Source organism: Sarcophilus harrisii, chromosome 1, assembly GCF_902635505.1.
Source record: "Sarcophilus harrisii chromosome 1, mSarHar1.11, whole genome shotgun sequence".
NCBI classification, from domain to species: Eukaryota; Metazoa; Chordata; class Mammalia; order Dasyuromorphia; family Dasyuridae; genus Sarcophilus; species Sarcophilus harrisii.
In genome coordinates this window covers 22001885-22029005 of record NC_045426.1, presented here as the reverse complement: position 1 = coordinate 22029005, position 27121 = coordinate 22001885, and the positions used below count along the sequence as shown (strand labels likewise).

Below are 27121 nucleotides of genomic sequence, written 5' to 3'. Positions count from 1 at the left end.
GATTTTTTTCAGGCTGTATGAAGATTTTGTGATCTTAAAATAGTCTTTAAATTTCATCTTAGGTTGTACTGTCAATCAAGTTGCTCAATGCAAGGGAAAGTAGAAGAAAAATATGAGTTAAAAGGAAAGCATTATTCTACTCCACTGGAAAAATCACTGGGGCAAGTGTATAGGTTACAGTTAGGTAGCTGAACACTGAATTTCTACGCCCTCTGTGGCACCTTGGAATATTTCCTTCACCTCCTCAACATCTTTCAGAGCTTGGAGCTACTTATCAGTGACCTTGACTTTCCTTTCTGAAAAAGCAGTTGGCTTGAGGGGAACAGAGACTGTGTATCGAGGTGTTCTGGGAAGTCAGTAAGCTAGCTGTTTTCCTAGCAGTTCCACAATTAAATTCAACAACAACAACAACATTTGTTAAGTTTCCATGATGCATAAAACTCTGCTAAGCCCTAGGAAGAGAAGATTCAAGGAAACATGATAGCTGTTCACCAGTAGTTGGAGAGCTGACAGCTTTATCTCAGGCTAGGTTTCCTATCAGAATACATGTCTCCTAATATTTGAAGGGTTGTCATAAAAATACTTGTCCTTCTTGGGCCCAGGAACAAGATGTGGAACCTGCAAGGATGCCAGTTGAGATTGGAGAGAGTGAAAACTTATTCCACAATTGGAACTGTCCAAAAGCCAGTTGAAACTGGAGAGAGTGAAAACTTAGCCTGCAATTGGAGCTGTCCAAAAATAAAATTGTATGCCTCTAGCAGGAATGGACTTTCTCTCAGTGGGTGGCTACTTTGTTGACATGTTATAGAGCATTAGAGTGGAACCTCAGGGTAAAGAAATAGGGCATGGTAGAAGAAGTACAACCTGGCATTACTACATTTTATAGCAACTTATTTTTGCATATATTGTTTCTTTCTCAATAAGGCAATTGAATGAAAGATTTAGAACTGGCAGAGACCTTAGTAGTGGATTGAAACAGAGTAAATTTTTAATAATTAAAAAAAACATTTGAATTGAATTGAATGGGAACCCTGTCAAAAAACAGGTGAGATCATTTTTAAAATATAATAATTAAGATTAAGAACTTTTGCAAAGTGAGGGGGTGGGAACAGTTGCCCTGTAAAGCCCTTTTTGGCTCTGAAATCATCCAGGTCTATGAGTAGATGTCATTTTCAGAACATATGTTATTAAATCTCTTCCTAATTCTTTGACTTTTGTTTTCCTTCTTAGGCTCTGACCAGATTTTTTTGTCTGCTCCATGGATTTCATTTTCCTGATGAGAAATGTCTGTGCCCTTGCCTTTTTGATCTTGACCTTTTCTCTTGTGACCTCTGCTCTCTGACATTTCTTTTCCCACTGGTTTCCCAGTGTCTTTTTAAGGTGGCAGTCCTTTTGTCTGTCTCTCATCTCCATGACTTTTTGTCTCTCCATTTTAGTCATTTTGTGGCATCTATTCTCTCCCCTCCCTCCCATATTTTTTTTATTTTTAAAGATACATTTTGTGGACTGTGTATACTACAGAATTAAAGAGGGCTCCCTACTGTGCCAACCTAGAAGAAAACTGATTAATTGGATAATGATGTAACTTTTACTATGTCGGTGGTCTGCCCGGGCTACCAACTGAGCCAACAGACCACTATAAAATGACATTTTAAACATAATTCAGTCTTCAGATCATCTGGATCTTATGGTTGCTAGGTTGTTTTATTTGTTCAACTTAGCAGAAATTAATATTGATTTTTCATCTGATGCTCCAGATTTTTCTTCCCCTCCTTTCAGATTACTACCTGTGACAACCAGAGTTTTTTTGGGAATGGTGTTTCTAGAGCACCCCTGGGCAAAGGCTATCCTAGTTCTTACTTACCTGAACTCATGCCATAGGAAACAGCAATCACTGGCAAAATATGTATTTCCTCCAGCATCTTTTAGCCTGCTCCTTGGAAAATGAAAGCATTTCATCTTTTGCTTTAGACCAGGGTTTTGCTGCAGGGTGCCAAATTTTAGAGGGTACCGACTGAGTTTGCATTCTTTCAGCAGGTAGAAATGACTGACTTTAGAACCTTGTTAGCAAGAATAATTAGTTAAGATAGGGAGCTACCAGATGGTTGTGGCTTCCCAGTGCTGGTGTCCTGGGTCTTTCCCACCCATAGCTGAATTTCTCTTTTAAAAAAAAAGTTGACTTGGGGATGTTTTTCTTGCTGCTTGTCTTGAGGGGAAAGGCTTCTTACATCTCTGTTTGGGCTTTGGGCATTTCCTTTTTCAGTGTGTCTTTGTTTTCATTTTATCTACTTTTTAAAAAAGTAAATTGTATTTTTTGTTCATCTTCTAGAGCTATAGCAGGTTGGGGTAAACTAAGACAGAAGTTTGTCATTGAAGCACTAATTCTGGATGGCATGCCACAGATGTCTAACTGTTTTGTTTTTAGATTTAAGCTCTGTCATCATGACAGCAAGCAACTGAATGAGAGGTGAAATATGGAATCAGTTGTCTGATTGTTTAGGAAATACACTGAAACACCATTAGAAAACACTCGATTTAGAATGTCAGTAGCATCTCAGAATGAGAAGGATTAGCTGTAGTCATTTTGTCCAGTCCATCTCTCAATGACCCTCTCTACGGTTTACAAGTAACTGTTGCCTGAGCTGGGAATTAATACAATCATTCCCAGTTTAGATTCATACAAATAATATGCCTAAAATATCCAGGCTCTTTGATATAGAAAATTCACTGATAGACATGTCTATAACAGAAACATCAGTTTTTAAAATATAATTTTATTTTGTTAAATATTTCCCAATGACATGTAAATTTTTTAAAGTCATTTAAAATTATTTTAGTTCTAAATTTTCTTGTTCTCTTCTACCCTTCCCTCTTTCTAAAGAAGGCAAGCAATATCAGTTATATTTATGAAGTTATACAAAACATATTTTCCATATTAGTTATGTTGCAAAAAATGAAGCAAAAAAGCGTGCTTCAATTTGCATTCAGATTTCACCAGTTCTCTTTCTAGAGATAGATAACATTTCTACTGTGAGTCCTTTGGAATTGTCTTGGATTATTGTCTTAATCAGCACAGTTAATTTTTCACAGCTAATCATCAGCACAGCTAAGTTTTTCACAGCTTCTCATCTTTATAATATTGCTCTTACTGTGTACATTGTTCTCTTGGTTCTGCTCACTTCATTTTTCATGAGTAAATATGTTTTCCAAGGTATTTCTGAAACCATATTGCTTGTCATTTTTTCATAACATCACGATAATCCATCACAACCATATACCTCTACTTGTTCAGCCATTTCCCAACTGATACCCATCCCTTCTTTGATACCACAAAAAACTTCTATAAATATTTTGTACAAATTGGGAAGTTTCCCTTTTCTTTCATCTCTTTGGAATACAGATCTAGTAGTAGTAGTCTTATTGGGTCTAAGTGTTTTTTGAGTGCACCATCATATAATTTGAAAAGAGTGATAGTTTTGTTTTCTCATTGTCTATTTTTATTCCTTTGATTTATTTTTTATTGTCTTATTGATACACTTAGTATTTCTAGCACAATATTGAATAATAGTTATGACAATGGACATCCTTGCTTCATCCTGATCTTTTTTGGGAAAGATTCAAGTTTGTCTCTCTTGCAGGTAATACTTGCTCTTGATTTTAGATAGATACTGCTTTCATTTCAACAAAGTCTCCATTTATTCCTATGCTTTCTAATTTAAAAAAAAATGGTGTTGCATTTTGTCAAAGCTCTTTTCTCCACCTATTGATACCCTGATATAATCAACTGTGCTAACAGTTTTCCTAATACTGAACCAGTCTTGCAACCCATATGATCATAGTATATGATTTTTGTGATATATTGCTTTAATGTCCTTGCTAATATCTTATTTAGAAATTTTCGCATGTATAAATAAATAAATATATTTATTTAGAAAATTTTGCGTGTAACTACAGAAATTAGTCTATAGTTTTCTTTTTTAATTTTTCTCTCCTTGTTTAAGTATCAAAATCATATTTGTCATAAGAAGAATTTAATAGTATTCCTTCTTTACTTATTTTAAGAAAATAATTTCGATAGTATTGTCATTAATTGTCCCTTGAAAGCTTTGATAGAATTTAGTTGTAATTCCATCTGATTCTGAGGATTTTCTCTTAAGGAACTTATTTATGACTTGTTCAATTTCTTTTTTTAAGACAGAGCTCTTTAAGTTTTTAATTTTCTCTTCTCATTGATAAAAAGAGAGACCTGATATATATCATCCTATTTATTTTAGTTTTGTGATAGCAAAGAAACAAAATATATGCTGATCAACTAGGGAAATAACTAAACAAAGTTGAATAGGTAAATGTGCTGGATTATTATTATGTTTTAAGAAGTGATGATTACTATGTTTTAAGAATGGATGCAAAGTAAAATTAGTGGAGATAAGAAAGTCATATACATAATGACTATGACAATGTAACCGAAAAGAACAATCAGAAAATGATTTATAAACAATGTTATAAAAATATAAATAATAGTCTCAGTTATAAAGAAAAGATGAGAAAACATTTCACCTTACTCTTTTGCAGAAATGTGTAAGTATGTATGGTGAAGGGTGCTCCATTGTATGGGGAAGGTTGGATGTATCAGGATTTTTTTTTAATGTAATCAGCTTTGCTGATCTTTTTGCCTCTTCTTTTTGAAAAAAAAGATTCTTTGTTGTAACATTAGTTATTAATATTTTTGAATCATAGATTCCTTTGCTCATCTGATGAAGCCTAAAGACCTTTTCTCAGAATAATGTTTTATTCTCTACATGTATAATTAAAGAAAATGCTAAATCTGTTAGAGGTCAATAAGGTTATATTCGTTTCTTATGCAGGTTCAGGGACCCCAGAAATTTATCTACATTAGGGATCTACAGACTCAATAACACCTGTTAAAAGAGATGCCATTCTGGGAGGAGGAAGAAAGGATGGGGGAAGATATATCAATAAAATGCTTAAAAAAAAAAAACAGAATCCCTTTCATAAGCCTGCTAACTAAATAATCATCTTACCTTTTTTGAAGTCTTGGGATAAGAGGACACCTGTGATCTTCTAATGCTCTAGTTTACTTTTTTTGGATAGCTTTTAAATTTTAGAAACATTAGGAAAAATCAAGGTACACAAAGATAAAAGTATTTCATTCTTGACTATGTTTTTCTGTGTTATGAATGAGAATTATATTGCCATGAACCAAAAAGATGTTATTTGACCTACTGTGCCATTAATTTTTGCCCTTCAGAGTCTTTCATGACTGTTTCAGTGTGCTTCCTTGTTTAATGCTTATCAAGCACCCTTGTTTGAAATAACCAGGTAGCCCAAGGCAAAAGGTGTTGAGGAGGGTTTAACAAGCTTGGAGTTCTTCTAGCAAAGACATTTGTTGAGATGACTGCTCCTCCTGAAAACATTTATTTCTTTGAGAGAAATCTCTGCATTATGGAAGCTTGATGAGAAATCATTTGAATTGTCTTCATGAGTTAGGTTTTAAATGATCTAACACAGACTCTGTAGGTCTGAAATTGACCATCAGCCAGTAAGTGATAGAGGTGTCCATAATGGACATGAGTAGACTACAGTAGCTTAGCACAAAACCTTTCACAAGTGAAATCATCTCAAGGATGTCATCAGAGATGGATTATGAGAAAAGGAGGATCATCATCAAATAGTGACAACAAGGAACAACCAATAGACAATGTATGTGTTCAACCATTGCTCTCCATTCAGTGTCAAAATATCTGTATCAGGGATTCTTAAACTGTGATTCACTAATTCCAAGAGATTCATAAATGGATTTCAGGAATCCTATAGACTTAATTGGGGAAAATCCATCTTTATTTGAATATAATTAATTTCCTTTATAAATCTATGTATTTTATTCATTTAAAAATTATTCTGAGAAAAAACTTATAAGATTACCAAGACTTCCCTGAGTACAATAGCATAAAATGGTTAAGAATCTCCAGAATGTGCATTGTATCCTTTTGAAAGATTCATAAAAGGATATAGTTAAGTGTCATGCAGATTGAAAACAGGCATTATGGGCTTTGATTATTATCTACAATGATGGGGGACCCCAGATCTATCAATATTGACTCTTGATAAGTGGAAGGTTAGGAGATAAAGTGCAGAAGAAGAGATCTTTGACCAAAACAAGATTTCTGAACACATGGAGACTTATTTCCACTATTAAAGTGTCCCACCCACAATCTAGTTTGCTGCGGCATTTAGCAGCAGGACTAGTCAGGGGAACCCACAAATAACAAAGGACAGACTATCTCACTTTTGATGGACAAGGAGAATGAGAAAAATGTTCTAATAAACTGATGAGATTACGCCATGTTTGTGTTTCTGCTCCAGGCAATCAACAGGTCTTGTGTGAGTGCAAAATAATTTGTCTCCTGGCAGAGAGAAAGGAATTGGAGAAATGTGTCTTGGTTCTCTACTTTATCAGAAAGGATGTAATACTTTATATCAGGTTCAAAAATAAAAACCCAGGAGGAAAAAATGAAATATATTCCATGGAAAAAGAAAATTCTAAACCAGTGGCATAAAAGTAATAGGCTGCAAGGGGCAAAGATAGTGATGTGAGCCTGGAAGGAAAGAAGGACCTATAAGCATTTGGAGTTTTAAAATCAACAGACTTTCCTAAGCCCAGAAGATAGCTCTGGATTTTTAAAAATGAAAGTAACTTCTTATCCACCATGTCAGGGAGGATGATGTTTCTTGAAATAAAGTGAGACTCAGTGATATGTAAGCAACGTGTGATTAAATTTCTTCCAACATTGTGAGATTTATTGTTTTCCTTGGGAATATATTTGGGGTGTGGTGAACTACCTCCTAAAACAAACTAAATCAAAGGATCAGTTCTTGCTCTGGGTGATCTGGGTGGGGAACAAATGAAAGATTATGCCAAAAGGAATCTGAAAACAATCTCTGGTGTTCATAACATTCCAAATAGGACATTGAATGATTGTTTATCATGATGGTCAATCTCTGTCCTTAGCCTCTTTCTTTTCAACATTTTATGAGCAGCTTAAATGAACATAGAGACATCATATTTATCAGATTTGCAAATAAAACAAATTTCATAGAGTTAATTAGATGACAGAATCAGTATGCAAAGAAATCCGGACAATAGTCTGAAGCAATATGATGAAATTCAGTAGGCATAAATCTAAAGTCCAACACTTGGGTTGGAAAAAAAAAAAAAAACAACTAAAAAAAGCTTAACAAGAGAGGGCCAAGGTGTGACTAGAAATCCCACTAAAAGCCACACAAAGTTGCATCTATCAAACAGATTTTTAAAAATTAACTTTATTTTATTTACCAAAAATTTAACAAATGCTTGTTGTATTGAAGAGGACCGTGCAGTTTTTAGGTCTCTTGGAGTCTCTGTTTCTGGGGGCCATGGTTAGTATTGTTTCAACATTGTAACAGAATAATTTCTTATTAAGATCTTGAAAAAATGAAGCTGATTGGAAATGAGGTTGGGTGGTATTTCTAGTGTTTAAAGATATGGCTACTGAGAAACAAGTAAGGAATGGGGAAGAAGCAGATTTCTTTCTATATTTACTCTTGAGGTTGATGGTACCTGGGACAAATGGAGAGGGCTCTCTTGACGATTCATTCAGCAGCTCGGGCTGTCATAGAATATATTCAGAGAGCTAGGTCAATAACTGAGGAGGAATGTGCTTTTCATATAAGATTACCTGGTAGGATCAGAGAAACATAGAGCTTAAGTTGGAAAAGGAATTCAGAGGTCAACGTTTCCAAACCATTCATTTTATGTGAGGACACAAGAAATTAAGTGACTTTTGCCACATTATACAGGTGGCTCTGGTGATCGATCGGTGGCTCTCTGGGAACAAGACTGGTTAGTGAAATGTTTTGAGTCACCCCTCTACATAGCAGGCAGAGGGCAGATGATTCTTGAAGAAGTAAACCTAGAAGAAATATCTGGGTTCCTATGCCTCCCCCAATATAGGTTTCAGGTATTAAAGGTATTATAAGTGGGAGATTTTTGGATTGTCTTAAGCTCATGTAAGAATTCTCCTTTTTAAAGGAGTGCCATGATTTCAAAGTAGAAGAGCTAAATCAAAGCCTTATGGGGAAACTGACACTGAGAGATCAAGTGATTAACTTATAGTCACACAACTGGTAATTGTGAGTCTGAGACAAAATTCAAGCTCATCTTCCTGAATCTACAGCCCACACTCTATTTACTACTATACTTTTCCTTAATCAGTGACTACCTCAATTTCTTCATATGTAAAATGGTGATAATATTAGCACCTGTCTCAGAGGAACAATAAGAAACAAGTGAAATAATATTGTAAAATGCTTTACAGACTTTAAGGTGCTACATAAATACTATATCAATTCTATTATTATTACTGTTATTGTGCCATTATTATAGTGATACCTTTTTATACTCCAGTTCCAGAAGATGAAAATCTATTTTATCTCCCTATGTTGTACCTTCATTCTCTAGTAGTCCATTTCCTTGTTGTGTGAGCTTTCATCTACTTCTTGCTGCCATCATCCCCAATTGGCTCAATTTTTCTTGCTGTTTACCTTTCTTCTTCCTAAATTGCTCATTTTCCTTATTCCCTTTTCTTGATCTTAGGAGCCCTTTTTTTGATCTTCCCTACTGCCCTTTTTCTATCCAACTTCCATCCCCATGAGAAATCCCAAAGCTCTAGAACCTTGCTGAGTTTCTAATATCTGGAAAAGAAATACTAAAGAGAGAAAGTTATCTAATTATCATGAGTCAGGCTTTTCAAATGCAATGTTTCTGATGTTCTTTTGTACATCAGATGTTTGCTGGGCATTGCGGGGACTCCACCATATTGTCTGATGTTTCATGGCCTTGCAAATGGATTCCTTTGACTCTGGTATTCCCAGCTCTGTTTCCTGTATTCAGTGGGCTGGCTCACCCCCTACACAATTTGCCTCTTGCAAGGCTGGCCTGTTCTGCAAAGGTTTATTAATCTTGATTTAATGTATTCATATTAGAAAAATGTAACGGAGAAAGAATAAAGCTTATGTAGGCAACACAGGTCCCCCCGGGTGTTCAATCTATATTACTCATAGCAAAGCAAAGCAAAAATGGCAAGTTATATTAGCTAAGTTCAGAATACAAAAGGCAATATTAATTTCATAGAATGTGTAAAAAGATATGCAAATGTGAACAACTCCCAGGAAAACAGTGCAATATAATACTCCAGGCTTTGAAATTATGCAGTTTCATAAGCACTTGTTAGGAAGCATCACTCGCATAATATATAGATATATATTTAAAAGCAAGTTTCTTTGTGTCATACAGGCATTCTCAAGAGCAGTATTCTTTTCCTAAGCTTTATGAACCTTGGGCAGGATGATTGAGGTCAGAAAACCCATAGACTTGTTTTCAGATTTCTACTTGGGCTTTGGAAAGCTGGGGTAGCTTCACAATATTATCCTACTTTGCTGTTTTCTAATTAAAAGCATAATCTATTTCCTCTCGTTTCATTTTATTTGTCTGAAGTATGAAGTTCAAATATCTGAGGCTGAATCTTCATGTAATAACCAAGTATGAGAGATTGGTTTGGGACTGATGGCATCTTTATTTCCCTCCTAAACTTCCCTTTTCTTCCCCATTAAACTATAAGCTCTTTGGGCATAATTGTTAATTTTTGTTGTTTCTTAAATCTATATTTTTGTCTATATTTTAAGAGTCTGACACAGTACCTGGCACTTAATAGACGCTTATTAAATACTTGTTGATTAGTGATTTGCAAGCAGCCCTGAAATCTCAAAACCCATATCCCTCCCTGTCTCATTTAGACATCCAAATATTTGTGGACCTCCTAAATTTAAGTAGTAAAGTAGAAGAATGAATAGGGTCCCCTCCTAGAATTACCTCTGATACTTACAAGCTAGATAAACATGGCATGACTCTTTTAGAATCTGTTTCCTCACCTGTAAAATGAAAATATGATTACATCACTGGTTTCTGTGAGATTCAAATGATATAAGTATAAAGTCCTTTTTAAACCTTAAACTGCTGTGTCAATGTCAACTGTTAATATTATCACCCTTATCATCTCTTCCTTTATTGTTGTTATTCATCTGATCTGGTTTTCAATAGATTTCAGATAGAAATGGTTCTAAGACGAGTGGCTAACCTGCTATTGTTGTTCTCTATTTAATATTCTGCCAACTACTGCATTGGCAGCTGAAATAATTGTGGGGTTTTTGGTAATTGAATAAAAATCATGGCATATAAGATCTTTCTCTTTCTTTGCTGAGTTTCTTCTAAGTCTCAAATTCTGTGATTCTGTGATCATTATCAACTTCCTGCAAGGCTGCTGTCAGGAAAGTGCAAAAGAAATGAGTTATTTTTCAACCTCCTTTACCATGTGTTTTCTGTATGAGGACTTTGTTTTCATTTGAAACCATAACTGAATATGTAGTTAAGTGGAAGAGAATACCTCTATCAAAGCTGGACTTCATTTTAGTTTTGTAAAGATGGGACTTTTTAAAAGGAAGAAGAAAATGGTTAAGGCTTTCAGTGAATTTCAGAATCTCAACAATAGAAAGGACTTTGGGCTGGCTAAACTAACCTAGATGACTACCTTTAGCAGGCTTGTCATCCACACTGTTCATGAGAATGTCTAGGAAGAACAATCCCACTACCTCCCACAGAAGACCGTACTGCTTTGGGAGAACTCTAAGTATAATGGAGTTTTTTCTTGCATTAATTCACCGCCTGCTTATTGACCTCTTCCATACATTGGGCCCATTTTTGTTCTCTAAGGACAAGATGAATACATCTAAAATCTTTTTCCCTAAATCATCCTTTTAGGTTTTTGAAGATGCCTACAGTGTATTTGTCTATGTTTCTCTATCCTATGGTTGGTATTTGGTTTAGGAAAACATATCTTAGTAAAATATTATAAAATAGTTGAAAACCAACAATGATTGTTTGCATTCATTATAATAATTACAATAGAGAATGATAGTTATGTTTATATCATGTCTTCAGATTAATAAAGTATTTTATAAATACTATCTTATGCTATTATGATCCCCATTTTAAGGATGAGGAAACAGAGAGAGATTGAGGAAATTGCCCAGGAGTATGTGTCAGAAGCTTCATTTTAACTCAGATCTTCCTGCCTTCAATTCCAGAGCTCTCATCCACTATGCCTCCTGGACAAGCATGGAACCTGCTCATGGAGAAATTCACTTAAAACTTTAGTGATTTAGACTTAAAGATGACTAGTAAGAGGAATCTGGAGTACAGAGGACCAGTGGAATAAGACCTTTAAAAATTAAACACATTATATAACCTCATTAAATGTAGAAATAATTCCCCTTTTTTTAGTCCCTGGATTTTTTAATACATAATGCATACTTACTGATATATATATATATATATATATATATATATATGTCCACATAGAATTTCTAACATATCATGTATAGACATATATACAGTATATATATATATATATATATATATATATATATATACATACACACATAGATCTATAGATATGAAGAGAGCGAACTTATTTAATATATACTTACATGTGTACCCATAATGTTTCCCAAGCTGTATATAAACACCTCGAGGGCAGAGGGCATGTTGTTGTGTCTTTGTATCCACAATAACTAGAAGTGGTGTCAAACATAGTAGACATAAATGTTTGTGACATTACCCTTATTAAGAGATGAAGGTCCATCAGAAATAATGGTACAGTGTCTCTGAGTCACTGTTTCACCAAATAAATAGGAATTCATTCAGGCATACTTTTTACACTTCTGTTGCAGAACCCTTATTTGAATTTTTTTCTTATAGTTGAATTACCAAACTTCTCCATTTTCAGGTGACCACCGACTCCTGAAATCAGTGGCTTTAGAGCACTATCAAGACCAGGTCAGTCTTTTTTTAAAAAAAATTCAAATTGACTCTCCTGTTTTAACTGTTTTCTGGGACTTGCTACATTATCTTTCCATTCTATACCCTTCTCTTCTCTGTGGATAAAACTTCAATAACGAGGGGTGGGATTGGCAATCACCATTTTTCAGCACTCATCTGGATTCATGAGCTTCAGTTCCCCTGTAGATGAACGTATACTGCCTTTATGTACACAAGCATGGTTGGCTAGTCTTGCTTGATGAAGAGGTAGGCCCCTGCTTGAAGGAGATATGCTCTGCCCTTGGTACTGAATGCCCTTTGATAGCAGTCTGAACTGGAACCTCATGGAACTTAGCCTATGTTAATGTTTGACTGTTATCCCAATATATCCCTTTTCAACTAGGTCTGTTACATGGGAGGAATAACCAAATGCCAACTTTTGCTGACTTCCCATATCGCATACCAAGTATGAAGTAGAGCGGATGTGATGGGGAATACAGTCAGCTAGGGAAACAGAAGGTTTTCAAGATGGATTTGTTGGATTTCAGTGAATCCTTGCAATCCAAAGAAATAATAGAAAGGTTTGGGAGGCCTGGATCAATGGGGCCACGATAATCAAAGGCTGCGCCACTCAGTTTTTATTTTACTACTAAGGAGAATAGCCTTTAGATAGCAAAAGGAAGAACAAAATGACTAAAAGGGACTTGATATTTAGGGCACACCTAGCACCTGGCTTAGATATTCTCCTTCCAGAAGGAAGGAAACATTTATTTAGCACTTTCTCTGTGCCAAATCTGATAAGATGCCCAATGTGAGAACAGAGTTTTGAAGTCCAGAAGTCAGAATCAGAACCGGCTGGCCCACCCAGGCTTTTTCCTAAAATGGAATCTCCCAGGAGGAACTCATCAATGAAAAGAGGATCCGGTGGCAAAGGAATATTTCAGGTAAAGAAGGCCACAGGAGTCTTTCTGATTTCAGCGTGAGAAAGTTTTATGCTTTGTTTCTTAGGGAAGTACTAAGACGAGCCAGTGGTTAGGCATAAGTTTAAATCTAGCAATTAGGATGAAAGCCAGATAGGAGGAAATGGTTCAGACTTGATTTCCATTGAGGACTCATCCAAATTTATATTCTTTTATTCTGTGAAATGATTAAATTTCCCTCTTTAGAGTGTAATGTCCTCTTAATATTTAACATTTACAATGTGCATGAATATTGGCTATACTATTTATACATTTTATTATGTTTGATCCTTACAGGAAGTAAGGACTGTTACCATCTCCATTTTATAGATGGAGAAAGTGAAGTTGAAAGAAGTCAAGTGATTTCATAATTATACTTTTGCACTGATCACAAAAGAGAAAGCAAAAAAAATTATTATCTTTAACATACCAATTTATTTCTGTTGCTAGCATCACAGATTTTTAGAAATATAGAATTTGAATTTGAGACTTAGTAGCCCAACCCTTACAACCTATTGTACGAGTCTTTCAGTCTATGTTATGGAGATGAGATGCAACATTTCCCCAAGTAAGGAAATGCTTCCCCCATCTTGTATGTGCTCCTTACCATTCCTCCTCCTAATCTCAAACTGGTACTTTTAGATGGGATCTGTGACTCTAGTTGGCTTGAGGAAGGACTTTGCATAAGCCAGCGTCTGCAGATGGGTCCAGCTAGAGCCAAACATGGAGCGGGATCCGTCCTGGTGCTGGTTCAGATGCCGTGGTAGTTGCCTGATGACATTCAACATGGCTTTGAGAGAGACGGCTGCCCGGCTTATCTAAATCTGCCCTGGCAAAGAGCGAAATGCCAAGTGCCCTATATTAGCAGCATATTCAATCTCAGAAAGGAAATGGAAGCTGCCAGTGAAAACCAAGGGGCGTGTGGCTAATACCCAACAAAACTATTGAATAATGAATGAATGAATGAGTTCTATTAGGTTTTTAACATGTCATTATTTGAAATGAATATATGCATGTGCACAGGCAAATACACATGCATATGCACACATGCACAAACATGGTAAATACACATACATGTGCACATATGCACAACATGTAAACATATAGTGCATGTACACACATTTGTATTTTAAATATATACACATGTATATATAAATATATTCACATAAACATATTACGTCTATATGTGTGTATATGCATATATTTATACACATAAATATGCACACAAATATATCCACACATACATATATGCACACACATAAGTGTATATGTGGGTAGCCTGTTTGGCAGAGATGGAGAACCAATGGTTCCCAGTGGGGAAAGCATTGAATAGGAGATGGTGAGCTGTGTCCGCACTCCCATGTACTTGTCAGCCAGCTGTTGTTAGCCTCCATTTTCTGCCATCCTTCTCCTCCTCGCCCCATCTCCCTCAATGCCCAGCTTTCATGCCATCTGCCCCACGCCATCTTGATCCTTCATCTCTAGAAGAATGAGTAGAACTCACATGTCTTGGGTTCCTATGCTACCTTTGTGACCTAGGTAAGTCCCTTAACTTCTCAGCATTATTTGTTTCATATGTGAAAAGACAGGGTTGAACTGCGCAAGTTCTGTATCTGTGTCCCTGTGGACCTTCCACCTGCTCTGATCTCCCTCTACTCAGTTCTCATCCTGTCATCAGTGAGGCCGAAGAGACATTACATGATATAAATATGAGCGATATTTCATGTTCTGGTTTTCCCCCTCTGGACATTTTCAAGCATCTCCTTGTCCATCTTAAACTATGGTTTCCAGGACTGAAGAGAGTACTCGAGAAGCACTTAACATTTCAGCACCATAGGCAACATTTGAAGAATATCAATTGCCCAGTTGGTGTTGTTCTGCATTAGCAGAAAAATTCCTCCCAGGAACTTTCCCATAACAAGAAAATCACTTATCTTTCCCCCTCCAAAAAAAATCAATATGTATTATGTTCATTGTTGTACTTATGGTATTTTGCCATTCCTGATTATAAGCTTCTAGAAACCATCCATAAATCTAGTGGAAAGAGCACTGGATTTGGAGCGCTGGCTTGGAGTCAGGAAGACTTGTCTTTCTCCGTTCAAGTCTGATCTCTGGCACTTAGTAGCTGTGTGACTCTGAGCATCTCACCTGTAGACTGAACTGGAGGAGGACATGAGCAATGACTTCATTATCTTTGCCAAGAAAATCCCAAGTGGGCTCACAAAGCATCTGACATGACTAAAACAACTGAACAACTACTACAAATTGGATTCGAATCCTAGCTCCCCCCCACTTATTACCTGTGTGAGCTTGGCACACCCTCATGCAGATTAAGTGAACGTAGGCTAACTTGAGATGAGGGAAGGACAAGTACAGAAGGACTTGAGCTTTATCTATTTCCATACCACAAAATGGAGGAAGAAATCTATTTCAGGCAGATGAGAAAGCCAGTCCAAAGAAAGATAGATGGGAGACAGAGAACCGTGTGTGAGAAAGGGACAGAAAGCCAGTTTGGCTGGATTATGGAGTGTGGGAGGAACAATAATGTCCAGTAAGGCTAGAATAGGTTGGGAGCATGTTGGGCTGGACTTTAAAAGTAAACAGAGGAGTTTATACTTGATCCTAGTGAAAACTGGAAGCCTCTGGAGTTGATTGAGTAAGGAAGTTACTTGTTCAGGTCCATGTCTAAGGAAGATCATGTTAGCAACATTATATAGGGTGGGCTGGAATGGGGAGAAATCAAGGCAGGGAAAGCAGTTAGTGGGCCACTGTAATATCTAAATGAAAAGTGGCATAAACCTGAACAAAGATTATAGTTGTTTGAATGGAAAGATGGCGTTTGAGGTGAGAGATGTTGCAAAGGTAATAATAACAAAAATGATAGCATTTATATGGCATTGTAGAATTCAAGGCTTCTTGACTCTTATGTCCAACAATTTATCTGCTGGTGTCTAAAATGGCAAGAGTTGGTTGCTGCTCAGCTATGTGGAGTGAATAATAAGCCTGGGATACCAGATTGATAATGGTGCCTCCGAATTAAATGATGAAGTTTTGAAGATAGGATTTGAGAGAAAAGAAGCAATTTCATTTGAGGCCTATTGAGTTTGAGACACCTCTTGGATTTTCAGTGTGAAATGTTCAGTTGGTGATGGGAACTGACCAATGGGGAGAGATTGGAACTGGGTATATCAGTCTGTGGATCAATGACTGGAGATGATACTAAAAACCTATGCATTTGGTGGTGTTTGGCAGGAGAAATAGGGAAACAAAGGGGATAAGACAGAACTTTCAGGTATATCCCTGAGAGATTTTGACATAGATGATGAACCAACAAAGGACACTAAAAGCAGATCAGTAGGACTAGAACCAAGAAAAAGTAATGCTAGGAAGCCCCAGAAAGAAAAGAGTGAAGGTGAAGAGTAAGGAAGATAGGGTGGCAGGGGGTTCATGATGATGATTGATGATGATTGTGGTGACGGTGGTGGTAGTGATGTGGTGGTGATAATAATAATAACTAACACTTATATTGCTTAAAAAGTGTGCAAAGTTCTAGTTTGCAGTTTGTTCCTAATGATCATTGGTGTCAGATGCAAAGCAAATTGAGAAGAATGAAAATTGATTAATTATTGTCTGATAGTGCTTTCAATGCCAAGGAGAGGAGGAGAGAAATTGAATGACACATATAAAGAGCTTCTAAACCAATTTGGCTGCATAGTAGTATATATGAAGGGGATAATGTCTTATGAGACAGGGAATAGAGTCAGGTTGTGGGGGGCTTCACATGCCAAACAATGAGATTTAATCCCAAAGGTAATAGGGAGCCACTGTAGTTTGTTGAATAGGGGAGTGTTGTGGTCAGATTCACATTGCAGAAAATTAACTTTTTAACTATGTAGAGGTGACAGCTATGTAGAGGTAATCCTCTAGTTAGGAAGAGGGATTGATTAGAAATCTTAGTCTAGGCCAGAGGGCATTAAGGTTCTGAATTAAGGTGAAGATTGTAGGAGTAGGAAAAAGAGATCTGAAAAAGAGAGATGTTGTGGAAGAAAAAACTTCAAGATGTGACAGTTAATTGGCTATGTGGATGAATGACAAAGGATGGGGGTGGGGTTCAAACCTGGCTGACTAGGATGCTGTATTGTCCTCCAAGGAGTGGGGAAGGTCAGAAAAATACTTATTTTTGGGGGGGAGAGGAAAAGGTCTTTTTCAAATATGTCAAATTGCATATGTTTGAGAGAGACCCTTCCTATAGTAAAGAAGGGAGCAAGTGTTAAAAAAAAAAAACAACGAAAACCTTTTCTCCCTATAAGCCAATAGGAAGGGCACTGGATTAATAGTTACATTACCTGGCTTAAAATTTAGCTTTGGCTATTCAACTGTGTTTTCTCAGGTAAATTATATGATTTCTCTGGGCTCCTGATTCCTTATCTGTAAAGTGGAGAAATTAGACTAGGTCATTCCTAGTTCCCTTCTTATTCTAAATCTCTGATCCCAAAACTGTGTTTTCCAAGAGAGTTAGAGAAATTGATTTGAAACAAGGAGATATTTGCACAGTAGGGAGCTGATCTTCAATTTGCAAATGAGGAAACTGGAGGTCCCCAGAGATTAACATCATGCATCACTTCTAGGGGGAGAAGCCAGAATTTGAATTCAGTTCTATGATTCTCAAGTTCTCAAATATTCCCTTTAGGAAGTGGGAAATATCCTGCTCAGTTCATTCAACATATATTTGTTAAACACCCGGTGCATACAATTCAACTTAGAATCTTTAAAGTACCTACTATGTGTGAGATATTGTTCTAGTCCCTACCTCATGGAACTTCAGTCTTCCTGAACAGTAAGGTAATGCGTCAAGGCCTGTGAACTTTTGGCTTTCCTTTGAGCAAGTTCCCTGTTTAAAACACAACTTTTTTTTACATTCTAATTTATTTTTTTCTTGCTTTTGAAAGGAATTCTGCAGCTTGAGATCATGCATTATTTCTCTTGATCTGAATCCATGGTGATATTTTTCTTAAGACCATTGTCTAGATATGTATTCATCTCAGAAACATTACTCGTTCCCACTTTGTGTTTCTCACCCCTGTGTTTGTAATGACATAATAATTATGGGAAATATCAGAGGATTTCAAGCATAAACAGTGGTTTTTCAAGTTCTTTTCATGAATATTGGATTCATTTTCTTATTAATATTAGCCCCTTGCCAAGACTTCTGAATATTTGTAATTTATATAGCAAGTGTCCTGTGGAGGGAGGGTGCTTGATTCAATACTTTACGTAGTATAAAGCCCACTGCTGGTAATCTCTGACTATAAATGGTTTTTGCCTCCCAATAATGGGTTAGATATTCACTGATCTCCTCTGGTTGAAATAATGCCATTTATAATTTTAAGAATAAAATACCTACAGCTTTCTGCTACTAGTCATATATATATATATATATATATATATATATATATATATTCATTCTGTGTATCTTAGGATAAAAACTTCATTCTCCATCCCTTTTTTTGTGATCTTAGAATTATGTATTTTTTAAGAGTTAGGAAGATACTCAATACTCATCTAGTCCAAGCCATCCCTGAATAAGAATCCACTATTACATACAACAGATGGACAGTCCTCCTTCAGAGACCTTCAGTGAAGAACCTATTACTTACCAGCTTAACCCACTTCATTTTGAGATAGCTTGAAGATTACTAAAGATTTCCTGACCTTCAAACTCTATTTGCTTCTTTTCTTTATCATAGTTGGCTTAATGATGTGTATCAGGAGTCTTAACATCTATCTTTAGCTACGGTGCTTCACCTGATTTCACTAAGTTTGATTTTTAATTCTCTCTTCTAACTTCCATTGAGACATGATGACAAGACCCAATATGTAGAGAGCTGGCTGTGCAGTTGCAAAGATCTGGCTTCAGATTTTGTCTCTGACATATACCAGCCAGGTGGTCATTTAAGCTCTTAATGCAATAAATAAATAAATAAATTGCAATAAATTTGAGCTCTCAATGCCATAGAGAGGAAATATCCATTTGTATGATAGTTTTCCCCACACCAAAGTAATAAGATATTTGGTTGCCCACTATCTACACCCTCCCTTATTTTAGAAAACTAACTTAACATTATAAGAAGGCTAATAAAGTAGAGCAGCAATTTAAAAATGTTCTCTGCAGTACTTATGTACAGTGGAGGAAAATAAAAGTTTTGAGGAGGAAGCCTAGACTTACCCTGACCAAACCAAGAAGAGCATCCCAACATCTCAACATCCTTTACTGAAGAGAAATTGACATCAAAGTCACTTTACCCAGTACTAGAGCACCTGATGGGATGATTCCCATAGTGCTTTGTCTTCTGTGCCCCTTTCCCAATGCTGGAGGATCCTCCCCCACCCCCATTCCCTCCTTTTGATGATTAATCTGCCCCTTTTCCAAGTACCAGCTGCTATTGTTTTGTTGAACAAGGGTTTTGTTTCACTCTCTATGCGTTTCACAAATGGAAGCATCTAGCATTACCTATGGACTAAACCAACTGAGGCATGTTTCTGTTTATCCTAAAAGATCTTTCAGGAAAACTTGCAGTCAGATTTAATTCCAAAGCTTCATGGATATGGAATAGTTTAGGTTTATCCAAATAAAAGCCTGTGACTCTGTGACCACAACAATAATAAAGGGTCAGTGTTAGGCATAGAACAATAAACAAACAAACCAACAAGCATCAGAGACCTGGCACAAGGCTGTTGATTTTCCTTTTTCAAAATTGAAAATGCTATTACTGCTTTTAGAGTGGAGCAGTGAGAACCTGGAGCACATATATTGGGAACAAAAAACTCATTATTGGTATCCATAGAAAGGAAGGTGTACTGTAGTGTAGAACAAGCTTGAGTCCCAAGTCCAGGCTTCCATTTGGACTCTTAGTTCTACTACATGGTCCTGCTACAATGCCTGGGAATTCTGGAGCCTGCCTCCCTCCTTTTCTCTCCCTCTCCCTCCCCTTTCTTTTGGAAGCAATCAGAGTTAAGTGACTTGCCTAGGATCACACAGCTAGTGAGTGTCAAAGGCTGAATTTGAATTCAGGGCTTCTGACTTCAAGATCAGTACTCTACTGTACCACCTAGGTGCCCTTGGAGCCTTTTGTAAAATAATAGGGTTGAGCCAGATGACTCCTTTGTGATATTAGAATGCTAGTTATAATAATAATGATAATTATGATGTTTATTATATAAAATGAGGAGGTTTATCTGGATAACCTCAAAAGCTCCTTGAAATCTCTGGTACTTTTTCATTGGGTGGCCATGGACAAGTTATTCCATTTCTTCAAGACTCAATTCCTTGGCTTGAAAATGGATATAATAATAACTAGGTGGTATAGGAAGAGAAAAAAAATGGAGTTTTAAAAAATATACCAAGTACTTTAAAACCCTTTTTTAAAAGTCCACTTTTCTTATTATATGTTACAGTTGGAAAGAAACACTTTCCAAGGGAAAGGGATAAGCATTTATATAGTACCTTTTATGTGCCAGTAATTGTGTAAAGCATTATTTTTCAAATATTATTTCAGTTGATCTTCACAACAACTGTGAGAGGTAGATATTATTACTGTACTCGTTTTACGGTTGAAGAAACTGGGGCGGAAATTAAGGGATTGCCCTACGATCTCAAAGCTAGTAAGTATCTGAGACAGAATTTGAACTCTTTTCTTTCTGACTGCTTTGCACCATGACACTAGTGACTTCTGGGCTAAGAGGATCTAATTTAATTTGCTCATTTTATAGATGATAAAACTGAGGCTCAGAGAGATTAGTGAAAGGTCATATAATTGTTTCTCAACCAATTAATAGTGAAATGTAGCAAATTTTTGTTCATTGAAGTAATTTAATTCAAAATTTAAAATCAGCAGCAACAACAACAGTAAAGGATTTGGGTAGAGTATACCCCCCCCCCCAGTAAAGGGATTGGGCATATTACCAACTCTGTCCCACCTCATGGATTCCATGTTTAGTTTTGTTAAAATACTTCTTTCCTTCATTATTTTTGAACTTTTTTCACAGAGGACAACTCTGAGTGTGTATATGTGTAAACATGTGTATATATGTATATATGTATGTCTATATGTATCTCAATAAATGCATATTTGCATGTATATGTGTTCATATTTGCTTATACACGTGTATACATACACATATGTCTATGATCTATATTTTTTCTCCTTTTAGAACATAGGCTCCTTAAGAATAGGGACCATTTTTGTTTTTGTTAATGCAATGGGCAATAGTAGACCTGTCTTGGATAACTTAGAAGCCATGAGCTTAGTGATGGATCTAACTGTGTGACTTTTCTAGTCAAGTCATTAGCTTCTTAATGGAATAGGCAGCTCTCTATGACCATTATTTACAGAAAAGTCGTTGGTCCCCATCAGCAGGGGGAGTTTCTGCATCTGGGTATTCTCTTCATCAGTAGCATTGAAGATTCCCTTTCTGTTCCTAGCCACTGTAATCATACTCCCTACCATGTAGGAGATGTTAATAGATGCTTGTTCTCCAAGAAGAAGAATCATTTTGATTTCTTTCTATTTCCAGAGGCACATAGTAGACACTTCATTTCAGTTGGTTTGATGGTAGACGAGTCATCCTTTGCACAACTCTCTCTCAGGCCAGAGGATATACAGAGGGTGCTGATCAGTATTGCTGGAAGAAGTTTCTTCATCTGGAAATTCCCTTTGCCAATGATATTCCAATTCTTATCCCTATCATCAGAAACTTGCTAGCTGGGTTATCCTGGGCATGTCCCCTAATGAATATGTACCTCAGTTTCCTCATCTTTAAAATGGTACAGGGAATGGAGATGGGGTGAGTGGGGAAGGTTCCATGCTTTTGAAAGCATCTTGAAATCCAGATTATCCATCACCATGCAATCCTTAGTATCTAGCACATTTTGTTGTTGTTCATCCACTTCTCAGTTTTCCTGTCCTGACTGTGTTTTCTTTGGAGTTTTCTTGGCAAAGATACTGAAGTGGTTAGCCATTTCCTTCTTCAGTTCATTTTGCAGATGAGGAAACTGAGGCAAACAGGATTACATTAAGAGTCAGGGTCCCTAATGTCTGACAAAGAGTTTACAGACACTTAGTACACGTCTGAGGCTGGATTTGAATTCACAGGCAGGAATCTTCCTGACTCCAAGCCTGACATTCTATCTAGTCTACCATCTGGCTGCCCATACTTAGCATATAGTAGGCATTTAATAGATGCTTTTTGATTGATTGTTGAATAAATCAATGCAATCATACAGTATAGAAGGCCCCGGGAAAGATGTTAAGGCATTTTAAAACTGCAAAGGACTTTCTGAAATGGGAAGTATAAGCAATGGGCAAGTTCTATTTCTTCCCCTATTAGCATATTATAATATCACTACTGAGCATTTTAAGTAGCACTTTTCTGCTTCAGAGAACTTTACAGCCATCCATTAATTAATCTTCATAATACTCTTGTGGGGTCAGTAAATATTAATTTCATCATTAATAATGGGGAGTATTATTGGGACCCAGTGTCTGCCAAAAGAATCCAAGAGACAGCCTTGTGGATTTGGGGCTTCTCGATGCACAGGTTCCAAGCAGAAAAGCACCTAAACCTTCCTTAGAAAGGCTATCCTTTTTGGGCTAAGAACCCAGGAGATAGCTAATGGAGCCTACTGGAAGGACATAAAAGCAGAAAGTAGATCCATGACTCCTGTGGACAACTCTGTGCATGTTCATTTGCAAAGTCATTACTAAATATTTCTCAGCAAGACAGAAAATAACTTGCCCGGTTCAAGACGTGTCTGTTTGCCAAAAGCCATAGGTGGTTTCCAGAAAAAAAAAAAAAAGCATATGAGGGTATTATATGTTTTTCTGTCTTCTCCCTGGTAAGAGTGTCTGGAGGGCAAAATTCTATCATATGTAAATAAGTCATTTTTTTCCCAATGGCACTACCCTTGTTCTTTGTGAACCTAATGGGTAAAAAGGTTGATATCTTGGTGTTTTTGCCAAAAAAAAAAATGATTCACATATCATGACTTTTCCAAATATGGAGAGACCTTGAGGCAAAAGACTGAGAACAAAAGTATAAGAAATATAGGCATGTGGCAAGAGCGTCCCTTGCTTAGAAAGGTAAACAATAAATTATCTTTTATTTTTGCAGGAGGGAACGATTGAAGCATTTTTGCCGATACCCTCGGAGGCAAAACTGCCTGGGACTTGTGCAAGTTCTTGCTAGTCCTTGGAGGTGTGACTGCCCTATAATTCACTGATTCCTGAAAGGAGTTAAACAATTTTAGAGCCTTCATAAATTTTATTATTATTTCCTGAGATGGATTACACTCACTCTCAGGGTGATCATTAAGGCAGTGTTCTCTTCCAATCTCTCAGAATTCAGGTTTGCCTCCCCAAATAACCACTCCCCATTTTTTATGTCTCTGAAAGAGAAGTTAGTTATTGACTCCAGTGATCAAATTACAGCAGGATTAAAACTTGACTGGTTTTGAGCAACAATATTTAACACTCTTTTCATTCCCAAATCTCACAATTCTTGAAGAAGAGCTTCAGGCAAAGATCTCTCTCTCTCTCTCTCTCTCTCTCTCTCTCTCCCTTTCTCTCTCTCTTTCTCTCTCTCTTCCACCCACTCTCTCTCTTTCCATCCTTCCTTCATTTTTGGCTGGGGGAGGGGACAGACAGATACAGAGAAAGGGACAGAAACATAGAGACATGCAGAGAGAAGCAGAGGGGAAGGGATCAGGGAAAAGAAGGGAAGGCAAGAGGGAAAGACAAAGAGATAGAGAGGGGAAGAGAAGAGAGAGAAAGGGAAATAGAGTGGAATGAAAGGGATGAGAACAGAGAGAAGTGGGGGAAAAGGAAAACAGAGACAGACAGAGAGAAAGGGAGAGGAGAGAACAAAGAGGAAGAGTAGAGAGAGAGACCTGAATAGACAGAGAATGGGAGGGAAAAGGAGAGGGAAGGAATGAAGGGAAGAGGAGGAGGAAGAGGAGAGAGAAAGACAGAGACAGAGACAGATCCAAATTTGTGATTTATCTATGTAGACTGCTTCTAACTATCCTAATGATGATAAAATTCTGAGGAATTATGTGTATCATTTTCCTATAAGGAATGTAAAGTTAACTTTATTGAGTTCTTTTGATTTCTTTTTCATGTTTATCTCATTATGCTTCCCTTGAGTATGGTCTTCTCCTCAGTAATGTTTAGAAGTCCTCTATTTCATTAAATAGCCATTTATCTCCCTGAAGGATTATGTTCAGTTTTGGTGGCTAAGTTATTCTTGGTTGTAATGCTAGCTCCTTTGTTTTCTGAAATATCATAATCTAAATCCTCTGCTTCTTTACTGTATAAGCTGTGAAATCCTGTGTGATCCCAATTATGTTTCCATGATTTATGTCTGACTGATTGCAATATTTTCTCCTTAATCTGCGAGTCCAGGAATTTGACTATAATATTCTTGGGGGTTTTCATTTTGGGATCTCTTTCAGGTTATGATAATGGATTCTTTCTATTTCTATTTTCCTCTCTACACCTGGGATATCAAGGCAGCTTTTCTTGATAATTTCTTGAAATATGAGGTCTAGGCTCTTTCTTTTATCTTCCAGATAAATCAAAAAATTCTTAAATTCTTTCTCCTACCTATTTTCCAAGTGAATTGTTCTTCCAATGAGATACTTAGTATTTTCTTCTATATTTTCATTGTTTGTTGATATCTTGTAGAATCATTAACTTTCAGATGTCCATGTCTATTTTAAGGAATTCTTTTCTTATGAATTTTGGTGCCTCTTTTACCATTAGGGCAAAATTGCTATTTAAATTGTCATTTTTCCATATTTTTGTGCCTCTTTTTACCATTAGAGTAATTGCTTTTCAAGGTGTTGTTTTCTTCAATATTTTTGTGCCTCTTTTATCAGTCTCTATTTTCATAATTTTCTTGCATTTGTCTCACTTCCTTTCCTAAATTCACCCTCCTACTCTTATTGCTTTTTTTTTAACTCTTCTAAGAATTTTTGTTGGATTTGTCTAAATAATATTTCTCTTTGAGACTTTGGTTGTAACTGTTTTCATATTGTTATTGTCTTCTGAGTTTGTGTCTGAATCTTCCTTGTCAGTCATCACAGTTGATTTTTATGGTCAGTTTACTTTTCTTCCCCTTCCCCCATTTATTTCTTGACTTTGAACTTTATGGTTTTTTTTCTTTTATTTTTTTATTATAGCTTTTTATTTACAAGATATATGCATGGGTAATTTTTCAGCATTGACAGTTGCAAAACCTTTTGTTCCAATTTTTCCCCTCCTTCCCCCATCCCCTCCCCCAGATGGCAGGTTGACCAATACATGTTAAATATACTTTGACTTTATGTTAAATTTCTCTTCTTACCTAGGGGTTGGGATGCACTGTCCAAAGCTTTCAACCTTCTTGTGTTTCTGTTTTCAGAGCCAGTTCTAGGGGTCTGCAAGTTTTGGATACTTCCAAGGTGGTGTGATCTGGGGAAAGACTGGTCATTATTCTCCTGGTCTGTGCTCTGGTCTTTACCAGAAAGGACCCTTACTCGCCTGCAGCTGAAAACACTAGCATTACTCTTGGCCCTAAGACTATGAATATTTCTGAGCTGAGAGTCCCTGAAGTTGCTGCTGCTGTTGTCTCAGCCACCTCTAAGGCTTGCCATTGATGGTGCTGCTGATGCTATTGTGGATGCTCTAAACTTGCCCACATCCCAGTGTGATAGACCTTTCCTGCTGACCTCAAGTTTCTTAGGCTGGAAAACTGTCTCATAGTGGTCTTTTGTTGACTTTGCTTCTCTAGAAATTTATTTGAGGTGTTATTCTTATGTTGTTTGAAGAGGAATGGTGGGCAAATTCAGCTGGGTTTCTGCCTCCACTCTCTACTACTTACTGCTTTCTCTTCTATGCATTCAATTTTTGAAAAATAATCAATTGTTAGGACATTTTCCCTTTAGTGTATTTCTCTTCCTTCACTCCTTCACTTATTTATCCTAGTTCTGTTTCTTAGTGCCCTTGCAAAAAAAACAAAAAACATTTTTTTCCTTCTGAATTGATGGCCTTTCAGATATTCAAAAATGGAAAACAGCTCTCAAGTCCCTTCCTTCCTTCTTGAATTGTCCTCTGACATCAATAGCTCAATTCCTTCAACATGTTTTATAGTCTCTCACCCACCTCTGGCTTTAGCTAAGTTTATCAGTGTGGTATCTACAACTAAGTGTGATACTTCAGACCAGAAGAGAAGAATGATGATTTCCTTCTTTGGGAACACTTTGCCCACCCAGTGCAGTCTAAATTCAAACTATCCTCTTGGCTTCTATGTCACAATCTTGACTCCTGTCGAATCCACTCTGAATATTAAGTTACAAGGACTCACATTATAATACATAAAGAATTTGAATTCAAGATCAAAGAGAGGAGAACAGATGTGTTGACATGACAACATTATGATAGATGGACTGAGATGGACTGTTTCCAGATATATCCACCATTCACCACAAATCCTTGAAAATGAAAAGAAAAAGGGCCAAGTTTAATGATAAAAACAAGGTAGCCATATGTCAACCTATTAATCTTCTGAGAGAAACATTGGATCTTTGTTTAAAAGCTCAGCTTATGTGATGAAGCAAGAAATTCCCCGTATTTCCCAGTATGAATTTAGCCAGTGATTCTTAACCTATAAGTGGATTTGCTGCAATTGTCTGTACCCATAATCAAAAATGATGCTGACTCAATGCCATCTGAATTTTTTTTCCAACTAAGGCATATCAGTGCTTAGATTTTCTCATCTATTTTTTTTTCAAATCAGAAATGAAATGCTGTAAGGTGTTCCTAATTAGAATGAGGATCCTTAGCGGTCTCCCCAAATGTATGAAACCATTTAGAAAGCTGCTGATGACTTGATGGGCCTTTGAATTTTTATAGGATGTTTTTATGCATATCATAAGATTAGTGGGCCCGAGCTTTTCTTTGAACATAATAGGTAGGAATGACTGTTTGATTGTCTCTGGTAGGAGAAACTGTTAAATCTTATTTGCAAATCAATTTCAAAGAGATTTGATTTGAGGAGGTAACAGGGGAGTTACATTCTGTCTGAAAAGGTTCAGTTGAAATTCATTGCCAGGCCCTTGACCGAGACCATTTGCCAGCCATTCAGAAACAGGGCTCCACAAAGAAAGCCAATTGTCAGTGAAACCCAGCCATGA

General features: G+C 36.7%; 1 long non-coding RNA gene across 1 annotated transcript in view; it reads left to right on the top strand.

Moving 5' to 3' along the window:
* LOC116419593 overlaps positions 1–20951 on the top strand; it is a 362614-nt gene extending 341663 nt beyond the window's left edge. The window contains exons 3-4 of the long non-coding RNA XR_004229919.1: positions 11901–11950; positions 20448–20951. This is a non-coding gene — a long non-coding RNA (uncharacterized LOC116419593). The remainder of the gene's footprint in view (positions 1–11900; positions 11951–20447) is intronic.
* Positions 20952–27121: the final 6170 nt, after the last annotated feature.